General features: G+C 45.5%; 1 protein-coding gene across 2 annotated transcripts in view; it reads right to left on the bottom strand.

Moving 5' to 3' along the window:
- RBKS (ribokinase) overlaps positions 1–11801 on the bottom strand; it is a 107754-nt gene that overhangs the window by 9991 nt on the left and 85962 nt on the right. The gene's annotated exons all lie outside the window — the stretch shown is intronic.

Raw genomic sequence — 11801 nt, 5'->3', positions numbered from 1 at the left:
ACTTTCTGGGGTGATGAAAATACTCTAGGTTATGATTATAGTGGTGATTAAATGACTGTATACATTCATCAAAACTCATTGAATCATGTACTGAAAATGGGTAAAATCTTATTGTATAAAAATTATATCTAATACAACTTATTTTTTAAGAAGGCAGAGGGGTGGGTATGTGTATTGAGTTATACAGGAATGTCAGGTTTGAAAACCTTGACAGTTACTTCCTGGGTTTACTATTGATTTACTCCAAAGCGCGTGGTTGAGATAATTACTGAGATTTACTGTGGGCCATGCTTAAGTGTTTTGATTGGCATATGGGAAGTTACTTGTCCTTATATTGAGAGCTCCAATTCCACCTCTGCTCTTCCAGTCTAAAGATTTCTTTCTTCTGGCAGCGTGGGCTTTGGAGTAAGATAGAACTGTATGTGAATCTTGGCCTCACCACTTGCTAGCTTTATGACATTGGGGAAATTAATGTAAATTCTCTGTGACTTTGTTTTCTTATATATAAAATGAAGTTATTAACATCTCTCTCATAAGGATTTTGTGAACATTAAAAAACAGCTCAACTTTCAATAGAAGAGAGAAATTAAAAAATACAAGCTAAGCAACTGTTAGTTCTTTCCTTTCTGACCAAAAGCATGTCTAGTCTTTTCCCTAATTAAAAGTTGATGGCTTTGTTTCCACTGAATCTATCATCCCTTGGTGCTCAATCTTTTTACCTAAAATCAATGAACAGAACTCTTAACACATGTCGTTTCTTCATTTATTTTTCCACTTCCTCCCTTGACCTCCCTTGCTCTTTTGCACACCCTCCACGCAGACTGGGCATGTTCACTTCACTGCTGGTTCACACTCTGACCTTCTCCCACTCCTTCTTGCCCTGCCAAGTCCCCCTTTCTCTGTGTCTAGTTTGGAAGCCATTGATCCTGCCAGTCTTCTTTACCTTTTTGGGCCTTCATTCAAAACCCTTTGCTGTCTTTCTTTAGAAGGCCCTGCTCCTTTATGATATCTTCCCAGAGTACCTCATTTTGCCAGAGTTACTCAAAACACTTCAACCACCTATGTGCTTTACCCAACAATTCCTATAAAAGGTCAGCATTCTATTTCCTGTTGGCCTTGCTATAGAGTGGAGCATAGATTAAATGGCCAAACCCACATCAGGAAAGAGCTCTGGCTGCAATTAGGTTGACTCATCCACAAAATGCAAAAGCAATTTACTTAAAGGATTCTGAAAATAGATAAACTGTTAACAGTCACATTAAATGTTATTAAGAATCCACAAGTCTATACTGATATAAAATAAATAAATATACTGGAGAAAGAAAAATTCTTCCTTACAGTAGAATGCCAGCTAGTAAAAACCTTTAAAAAGTCACTATTCTGCAACAATCATAGTGCTGTCTGATTCAGGAAGGAATCATCAATGGAGGCATTAACACTGCTGGGTAAAGGTAGGATGAGGGTAGGATATTTACAAGTTATAAATAATCCCCCCACAGATTATTCATTAATACACAGATTATTCTGTATTAATTACAGAGGCAAAAAGAGTAATTGTACACTTGAGAAACCTGCTAGGCACCACCTTAACCAAGTGACCAACAGTAGCATCACCAATAAGAAGACAAACTGACACCACTGCTCCCTGATGTGGGGCCTGGAGAAGGACACAAGGTCACGGATGTAGTATTCCTGCCTCAAATGCGTAAGACAGACCTAAATTGACATACATTCTACAAAACAATGAGCTTGTGCTGTTCAAAAAATATCAGTGTCATGAAAGACAACATAGTTTAAGAACCTGTTCCATATTCAAGGAGACTAAAGTAACACATAGTCTTGGATTGGATCCTGAACCAAAAATGATAAAAAACCACTATTGGGACATTACAGGACTGTACATATAAGATTATCTCCATGTAAAACTTCTTGAATTTGATAATTATATTGTATTTTTATTATGTCCTTTTTTTCAGGAGACATATCCTGAAGTATTAAGAGGTAGAATCATGTCTGTGACTTACTCTCAAATAGAAAAAAGGATGATATTGATGTATTTTGAGAGAAAGCAATAAAACAAATGTGGCAAAATGCTAATATTGGGGAAACTAGGTGAAGAGTATATGGGGCTACTGCAAATTTTCTGTAAGTTTTACTTTTTAAAAATAAAAAATTTTATTAAAGAAGTTTTGGGGGCTGGGCGCGGTGGCTCATGCCTGTAATCCCAGCACTTTGGGAGGCCAAGGCTGGCGGATCACCTGAGGTTGGGAGTTCAAGACCATCCTGACCAACATGGAGAAACCCCATCTCTACTAAATACAAAATTAGCCGGGCGTGGTGATGCATGCCTGTAATAACAGCTACTTGGGAGGCTGAGGCAGGAGAATCACTTGAACCTGGGCGGCGGAGGTTGTGGTGAGCTGAGATTGCGCCACTGCACTCCAGCCTGGGCAACAAGAGTGAAATTCCATCCCCCCCCAAAATAATAATAATAATAATAATAATAATAATAATAATAATACTAAAGAAATTTTTAAAATCCCAAGTGTGAGAAAGAAATCAATATCAGTAACTCTTTGTGAATTTGCAAATGGGCCAATTTCTACCCCTGAATGATTTCTCTCTTTCTTTTTAATTAAGTGGACATCTGCTACAAATCGGGGTAGACTGAAGTGAAGCTCTTTCCCACACTTGGGAATACCCACCTCAATGAGGCAGTTTCCGTTGTAACCATGAACTAGACAATGACACCCCCATGAAACAATGAGAGGACTGGGAGGAACACTTTGGTTTTTCTTTCTTTTTTTTTTTTTTTTGAGCTGGAGTTTTCGCTCTTGTTGCCCAGGCTAGAGTGCAATAGCACGATCTCGGCTCACTGCAACCTCTGCCTCCCGGGTTCAAGCAATTCTCCTGCCTCAGCCTCCCAAGTAGCTGGGATTACAAGCGTGTGTCACCACGCCCGGCTAATTTTTGTATTTTTAGTAGAGACAGGGTTTCAACATGTTGGCCAGGCTGGTCTCAAACTCCTGACCTTGGGCGATCCGCCTGCCTCGGCCTCCCAAAGTGCTGGGATTACAGGTGTGAGCCACTATGCCCAGCCCGGGAGGAACACTTTTTAGCTGTGACATTGATTGCCCAAAAACAAAAAATTGAGGACTGGGATGTTAGTGGCAGTCCCGTTGTGATGGTATACAGCGCCCTGTGCCAAGACCACCACTGGTTTCTTCTGTTTTCAACCAAGAACCATGACAGAGGCAATCTCCATGTGTTAAACTCTTACGAGAGGTCGGAAATCTCGTCCATGTCTTTCCCTGCTGACTCCTTAGAGTTTTACAATCCCTTAAAAGTACTGTGTGTTCAATTAATGCTTGCTGATGGACCGTCTCTCAGTTGCCCCAGTCTCCACCTTCTCACCAGATGTGAGATGCAGGGGTTCTGTGTTTTTCTGCACAAAGAGGGCAGCAGTTGGACTACTGAGCCCCAAACCACAAAGAAGCAGGGAGGCTCCTGGCTGACAGGGGCCTTCGGGTCAAAGACAAGAAGGCTGATCTGAAAAGTCACATTACATCCAACAGTGGAAAAACTCTTTGAAATTTAAACATAAAAGGGGCAGAAAAGGCCTTGTACTCTTTACAGAGGAGTGGAAGGGTAAGGAAGAGAGTGAACTTTTACTGTTTGCTCCTCATCAAGAGGCAGCAAAGCTGGGTATTTATATACACACACACACAACATTGACCTCATTTCATCTTCACACTGACCCTGCACTCCCCCGCCACTGAAACTTGAGGGAATTGAGTCTCAGAAACATCCAGTCATTTGTCCAGAGTCACAGAGCTGGTAAATGGCAGAGCTGCACTTTGTACCCAGACCCAGTGATTCCTGCTCCCATCCTGTTTCACCACCCAGTGAAGGTTTGGGGCAAGCAGGCAAAGAGGGAGGGAAAAAGGAAGGAAATCAAGCTGAAAAGAGTCTCCCTCCCTTTTGACATCCTGTAATCCCTTTGTATTTCTCTTAGGACTCTGAGTTCATTGTGCTGAACGTTTTCTGTACAAGCCTTCGCTCTGGGACAATCTGAACTCTCTTTAGGGCAGGGACTACTTCTCTGTCCCCTCTGTTTCTCCTGCTGCCTTGTCCCTTGCTTTGAGTTGACCTGACTTATTGGTCCTGGTTCTATCATGTTCTCCTCTTCCCATGATCTCTTCTAAGGTGACCAGATGGCCCTTGCTGAACTACACGTGACTTTCTTTTGTGTTAGTGAAAATGAAGGTTAGGTTGCCATGGCCCAGAGTTACTTGATATTCTCATTGTTGAATCTATTTATACCACAAAGCTTTCAAGTGCCAATAAATTACTTGGCTGTTGATTCACATCTTCGGTATAACTATTTTTATACACTGGTATGATTTTTTTTTAAATGGAAAGTGCTTTAAAAGTAGGAGCTGTATTGTATCACTGTGATTTTCCTGTAAGTCAAGTACTTTCCAATCAATCATTCTTGGAATAATGAAATAGTTCTCATTGATACAACATGATGGTTTTAACCTTTTACTGAAAATTATTTTTGTGCCAAAAGGGGTGATGGCATAATTCATCTTCCTTCAATATAATACCCATGTGGCTACTACCCTTTGCCTTCTCACAGTGATTTCCTCTTAAGGAAGAGCTGCTCTTATAGAATGGGTGTGGCATCTGAAACCCCTGCCTTCCTGAGGTCCTTGACACTTCTGGGTTCTGAGTTCTAGTGGTGCCCATTGAGGAAGCTGGGGAATCAGGGAAGCGCAAGGACAGGAAAACTGGCCCCATGGAATACCTGAGCCTTCTAATGGGGGTGGGAGGGGTGCCGGTGGGGAGGGTTGAGGATTTAGCAGGGCTGGTGAGAGATGACACTCATGAGCAGCTGGTGAGATGACCCCAAGGGGAGAATCTGAGAGGCAGGAGCCCCTGAGGCAGCGCCTGGAGCTGGGTATGGGTCTGGGTGGGCAGCCTCTGCTGCTAGGGCTCGAGGCAATGTTGCCATAGGGAGGCTGGTTTCTTATTTCCCTTCCCCTCCGTTTCAGACAATCCTGTCTGTCCATAGCTGCCTCACTCCTCTCTCCCTCCCATTGTCCCTTGCCTGCCTGGGCCCTTGACTATGGCCATGGGTTAGTTCCTTCACTGAAGGTACCCGACTCATGTCCCTGCTTCTTAAGGCTCTGCTCTCTAATAAACGCTGTGGAGCTGGCATAAATGTGTGACATCCCCAGCAGAGCACACTTCCATGTTAATCTGAGTCTGCTGGTCTGCGATAGCTTTTGTTTTGAGGCTCTGCTCAGAGTCAGGCTCTCTGCTGAGTGCTTTCCAGGTTACGGCCTTTGTTTTCATCAGAACCCAGGGGAGGTAGGCTTATTTGGGGCTGCGGTGTACGATTAGGCAAAGTGGCATTGCGCAAGGGTGCCCAGCTGAGGGCTGAGAGTGGGCTGTGGGCCATGGCCAGCTCACCAAGCTGTGTGCCTAGCAAGAGGGGCAGCTTCTTCTATAATAATTTGCACAGGGTGTCACAGACGCCAGCAGCAACCCTGGGCCATCTTTATTTTACGCTGAGGAAACTGGGATTCAAGGAGGTTAAATCTCTTGCCCAGTGTAAAGAAAAGGTGGTAAATGGCAGTTGAGATTTGTACCAAGGTCATCTGTGCAGGAATTCAGCAGCAGAGCAGATGGAGAAGCTATTTTGGGGGAAAGAGACTGCCCACATTTTCCCATTTCCCCATGGGAAGGCTTATGTTTTCCATAGTGATGAAGAAATACAGGGATGGAAGAGGGAAGGCCATGAAGCTCCAGTGAGGCTCCACTGCATGGGGGGTCCATTTTCCTCTGTGTGCTTGTGGCAGGAGCAGAGAACATGAACTAGCGTTGTCCTGGGCAGGTGTGGGAGAGGAGCAGGGGTACAAAGGAATCAAAGGTTTCAGGAAAGAATATTTCAGATGAACAGTCGGAGAGTCTGACCTGGATCAGGAAAGAAGAGAGGTCAGGAGGGGGTCAACAGGCAAGGAGAAAGTACAGGGAACTAAGACAACTGGGAACGGCCTAGAAGAGTTGAAAGCCAGGGGCTGCTCAGAGAGGAGGATGTGAGGTTTTACCGGAGAACTGAAGTGGTTCCAAGGAGGTACTAGCAATGTCCTGGAGGTTGTCATGGGAGTGGGAGGCTGAAGTGGAGTGGAGGTGAAGAGTCACCAGAATAGAGGGCATCTAGGAGCTATGAGACTTGGTAATGGTTCATCCTCATGGCACTGAAGTCATCCCACATCATGACAGCATTGGGACAGAGAGAAAAATGGTCATGTAGGCGCCCAAGTCCTAGATAAACAGACATGGATCAGGAAAGGAAGTTGGGGGGTATGTAGCCATACAGTTTCAGCTGCTATGAATATAATGGGTCCTAAATCAGTATCTTTAGCTCAGACTCTCCTCTGTCTTTGGATTTGTGTATCTAACCACCTGTGAGCCTGCTTAACCTGGCTCATGTCTCTTGCAGGCAACTCTAACTCAACACGGCCGAAATGAACTCAAAACTCTGCCTTAACATGGACCTCTTCTTATCTTTGCAGCTTGTGGCACCTCCACACTGAAAACCTGGGGGTCTCCTGGGCATCTCCTTCCCATATACTTCATCAATCACCAGTTGTCGAGTTTAAATCCTAAATGTTTCTCAAATCTGTCCTCTTGTCTCCACTCCTACCCCCACTGCCCCAATAATGTTCACATCACCTCACAGGGTCACATGAACTTCCCAGCCAGTCTCCCTGCCTCCGGTCTGGACCCTTCCAGCCCATCCTCTACACTACTGCAAATCTGTCCATGTGGCCCCCGTGGCATCAACTTCTTAACATGGCACACGAGGTTCCCTAAACCACTTTTCCAGTTTCATCTCTTACTTCCTCCTATTCACTTAAGGAACTTACTTCTTCCTATTCACTTACGGGTCTCAGTACATGGAGACACCTCGGCTTGGACTTTTCCCTAGACTAACTCCTATACTCATTTTTGGAGACTCAGCTTGGGTATTAACTTGGTCATCACATATTTATTGCCTAGCACTATGTTCAAAGCACTGTGCTGTCCCTGAAACCACCAGTCTCAGGCCCTCTGGCTGCCCCCTGCCCTCCCCTTGAGGGTAGGATGCCTGTCTTCATCACCTCCCTGTCCTGAGACCTAGTGCAAGGCCTGGACCATAGCTGAGGTAGGCACTGACTGAACCAAGAACTGTCAGGAGGATGGGTGCTGAGCGATGAGGTGAGGAGCACACACTGTCCCAGGAACGCCCTGTAGGAGGATGACAATGGAACAGATGCATGAAAGTTCTGGTTTGCCAAATTCCAGTTGATAGAAAAGGGGACAAGTTGGAGGAAATGATGGGTATGAAGTGTAGCTGGGAAAAATCCCCAAGTGATGAAAGTCTCCAAGGTAAGATCTTGTCAGGCAGCTCTAACAGATCGCAGACAATCTTGCAAGAATGATGTCACTACCAAGCTTCACTTGTTAGGAATCCGTACCCACGCTGAATGAGTCACTACCCAAACTGCCGAGGGACCCTAACAGTTACAGCGCGTGCATTCCTCCCCGATGTCTTCATGCATTCCATCTCACAAGTAGATGCCACTTTCTTCTCTTTTCAAAACCTCTCCCTACACAAAGCTATTCAGAGCCTACACTGTGGACATGAATTCCTCAGCCATGCTTGTGGTTTTAGAAGCCAGGGAAAAGCAAATGGGATGAAACATGACTAAATCATAAGTCAATACATTATTTCTTAAAAAAGAATATTGCCAGGGGTTCAGGAAAGGGAGAGAGGGCAAATGTAAACCACCAGGGTCTCTGCTACCTCCCACCACCATACTGGGGCCACCAGATTCCACCAACAGGGTCAGCCTTGCTGGCTACACTGGGTTTAGGTCAGAATTTCTTCAAGGGAGAGTGTTTCAAGGAGGGCTGCGCCAGCTGCTGAGATGGCTCATACTTAGGCTGGCCCAGGGGCCAGGCTTGCTCTGCGCTCGCTTCCAAGTTCTAAAAATGGGGCTTCTGCCTTGTTCTTGCCTGCAGGAGGCTGAGGCGTGAGTATCTAGCTGACTGGGCCTGGGAACGTAAAAGTCATTCTTTGTCCTCCAAGGGTTAATCACTGACAGGCAGGAGATATGGGTGTCATATGTACCTGGTTTTAAGTCCTGCCTCTGCCCCTTGTTGTTAGCTGTGTTTTTTTTTTTTTTTTTTTTTTTTTTTTTTTTTTTGAGATCGGCTCTTGCTCTGTCACCCAGGTTGGGTTACAGTGGCGCGATCACGGCTCACTGCAGCCTCAACCTCCTGGGCCCAAGCAATCCTCCCACTTCAGCCTCCTGAGTAGCTGGGACTACAGGTGCAAGCCACCACTCCTGGCCAGCTCTGTCATCTTTTAAGAATGGTAAATTCACTGCCTTTTCACTGGCAATAAAGGTCTTGTGTCATTTTTATTTCTATTCATACAACTGGAAAATGTTTTTTTCAACTGGGACAATGCAGTAAATGGTTTGGATTTCAGACAGACCTGGGTTTAAGTCCTGATTTCACCACTTACTAGCTGTGTGACCTCTGGCAAGTTACTCAGCTTTTTTGTGGGTTTATTTATCTGTACAATGGGAACTTACCTCATAGGGCCATTGTGAAGACTGAATTAAGTAATGTATGTGAAAAGGCTTAGCACAGTGCTTGGCACAGAGCAGGTGTTCAACAAAGGTGAGGCAGACAAAGATGGTATTATCTCAGTGGCCCCTTAAGTTGCTCAAGTTTTTGGCAGAGAAAGCCCATGACCTAGGTCAGAGGGGGCCAGACAAGGCTTCTAAGAAACAAAGTAGGTCACCATCCTAGGGCACAATCCATAGGATTGTGAGACAAGGGGTTTATGCTGTGACTGGCTTTATGTTTCCAGCTCACAGTAGAAGGATAAGGGCATCCAGGAATGCACTTGGAGCCAGGAAGAGGTGAAGGCCAGTGTCCTGTGGCCCTTGTTTATGAGGGATGCCAGGCTCCAGAGAGTTCCAGCCATGGTCAACATTGTGTGCTGGGGTCTCTGAAATCCATTCCCCATGCTTTCATTTGGGGAGGATGTGCAGAGGGAGAACACTGAGAGAGGCGTCTGGACAGAGGCCTAGAGCTGGGGCGGGTAAGGCTGTAGGACAGGATGGGAACAGGGTTACTGCTGGCAGGGACAGCCTGCACTTCCTCAGTAATGCCAACTTGATGGAGCATTCCACTGTCTACCACAGCTAGCCGGCCACTGGGCAGAGGGCTGCCACCCATGGAGAGGAGATGTAGCAGAGGCGGGAGGACGGGGCAGGCAGGCTGAACAGATGGTGCAGGAACAGTGTGATTTTGGAGGACGTCTCTAGCAGGGCAGTGCTGGAACCTGAGGTCAGGGCCTATCCTGATTAATGATGGATATAGGGCCATCTGACCTACTTACTCCATGTCATCAACCTCGCCACTCAGAGTGAACAGAAGGGCCCTGCCTACAGCCTTCATTTCATCCAGGGCATGCATTCCCAACTGGGGCTATATCTCCCCGAAAGGGGTCAAAATCCATTCTTGGTGGCAGTGCGTGAAAAAAATCTTAGATATTACACAAATGCTCTCCAAAGGGCCACAGTATACACACACACACACACACACACACACACACAAGCGGTCCCAACTTAGGATGGTTCGACTTATAATTTTTCAAGTTTATGACAGTGTGAAAGTGATACATATTCAGTACAAACTGTAATATAATGTTTGGTAGGTGTGTTAGGCAGTTCTTGCATTGCTATAAAGAAATACCTGAGGCTGGCTAATTTATAAAGAAAAGAGATTTAACTGGCTCATGGTTTTGCAGGTGTACAAGCATGGTGCTGGCATCTGCGTGGTTTCTGGGGAGGCCTCAGGGAGCTTTCACTCATGGTGGAGGACGAAGCAGGAGCAGGCATGGCACATGGGGAGAGCAGGAGCAAAAGAGAGTGACGGGGAAGATGCCACACACTTTTGTTTTTGACACAGGGTCTCACTCTGTCACCCATGGCTTACTGCAGCCCCTACCTCTGGAGCACAAGCCAGCCTCCTGTCTCAGTTTCCCGAGTAGCTGGGGAAAAAAAAAAAAAATATATATATATATATATATATTTTTTTTTTTTTTAGAGAGAGTCTTGCTATGTTGCCCATGCTGGTCTTGAACTCCTGAACTCAGGCAATCCACCTGCCTTTGCCTCCCAAAGTGTTGGGATTACAGGCGTGAGCCACTGTGCCCCACCACCATACTTTTAAACAACCAGATCTTGAGAGAACTCACTCACTATTCTGAGGAGAGCGGCACGGGGATGGTGCTAAACCCTTCATAAGAAATCCACCCCCATGATCCAGTCACCTCCCACAAGACCCCAGCTCCAACACTGGGGATTACAATTCAACATGAGATTTAGCAGGGACAGCATCTCAAGTATAGCAGTAGGTTAGCTGTATTAAATGCATTTTCTATTAATTATATTTTCAGTTTACGGTTGGTTTATCTGAATGTAATCCCATTGTAGGTCAAGGAACATATGTTTGTGTGTGTGTGTGTGTATGTGTGTACGTGGTATAAAAATTTCATGGGGGAAGAGGGAGGGTGATTAGGAAGAAAAGTCTCAAAAAAGTTTCCTTGGCATGGGATGATGATGAAAAACAAAGTTTGAGAAAAAATGAAGCAGGACCTCTTGTCCCAAAGAACTACCAGTGGCCCAGTCAGGGACTTCTAGTGAGTTAAGAAGCCCTGCGCAGCAACTCTAAGTTCAATGCACGCTAATACCTCCCTGCTTTCCTCACTGAGCCAGAAATCCCTACCTCTGTCAGCCAGTTCCTCTCCTGTTTACCTCCATTTACAGTCTCCATGGCCACCAGTGAGTCCTGGGGACACTCAACCCCTGGAGTGAGGAATTTAACAAGAAGATGAGAACCCGCATGGCATGGCCTATCTTTCCCAAGGTGGGAAAGTGGAAAGGTTCTCCCCTATGCAGACAGGACTGAGCGGTCTGTTCGTGAACATGCCATTAGGCACAGTGCCGCTTACACAAGAGCCTAGTTCCACAGCTCAAATCTGAATTTTTCTTTTTCTTTCTTTTCTCTTTAAAAAATATTTTTATAGAGACAGAGTCTCTCTTTGTTGCCCAGGCTGGTCTCAAACTCCTGGCCTCAAGTGATCCTCCTGCCTTGGCCTCCCAGAGTGTTGGCATTACAAGCACATGCCACTGTACCTGGCCAAAATCTGAATTTTTCTAACTTCTCTTATCAGTGCATATTTCTATCATAAGGATGAGATCACATCCTTTCCTGAACCTCAACCTTGCAGCCTTCCCTAACCAGGTCAGTTTATGAGCATCATGATGGACAGTGAGAGTTCAGTTTTCTTATCATTATTGTGTAAGTGCTGACTTTTTTTCTAAAGAAATCTGTAGGGAACATGACAAACCATTATGTCGCAAATGTCCGTGACTTTGCCTTCTACTACCAGCCACCTTGATTTTTGACATTTAAATTTCAATTATTAGCCAGGTGTGGTGGCTCATGCCTGTAATCCCAGCGCTTTGGGAGGCTGAGGCGGAAGGATCAGTTGAGGCCAAGACAAGCCTGGGCAACATGGTGAGACCCTGTGTCTACAGAAAATACAAAAATTAGCTGGGTTTGGTGGCATGTACCTATAGTCCCGCCTGCTTGGGAGGCAGAGGTGGGAGGATTTATTGAGTCAGGGGTGGAAGTTACAGTGAGACAAGATTGTGCCCCTGTTG

Source organism: Pan paniscus, chromosome 12 (assembly GCF_029289425.2).
Source record: "Pan paniscus chromosome 12, NHGRI_mPanPan1-v2.0_pri, whole genome shotgun sequence".
NCBI lineage: Eukaryota > Metazoa > Chordata > Mammalia > Primates > Hominidae > Pan > Pan paniscus.
Note: the sequence above shows the minus strand (reverse complement) of the source record. Positions and strands in the feature narration are given on the sequence as shown.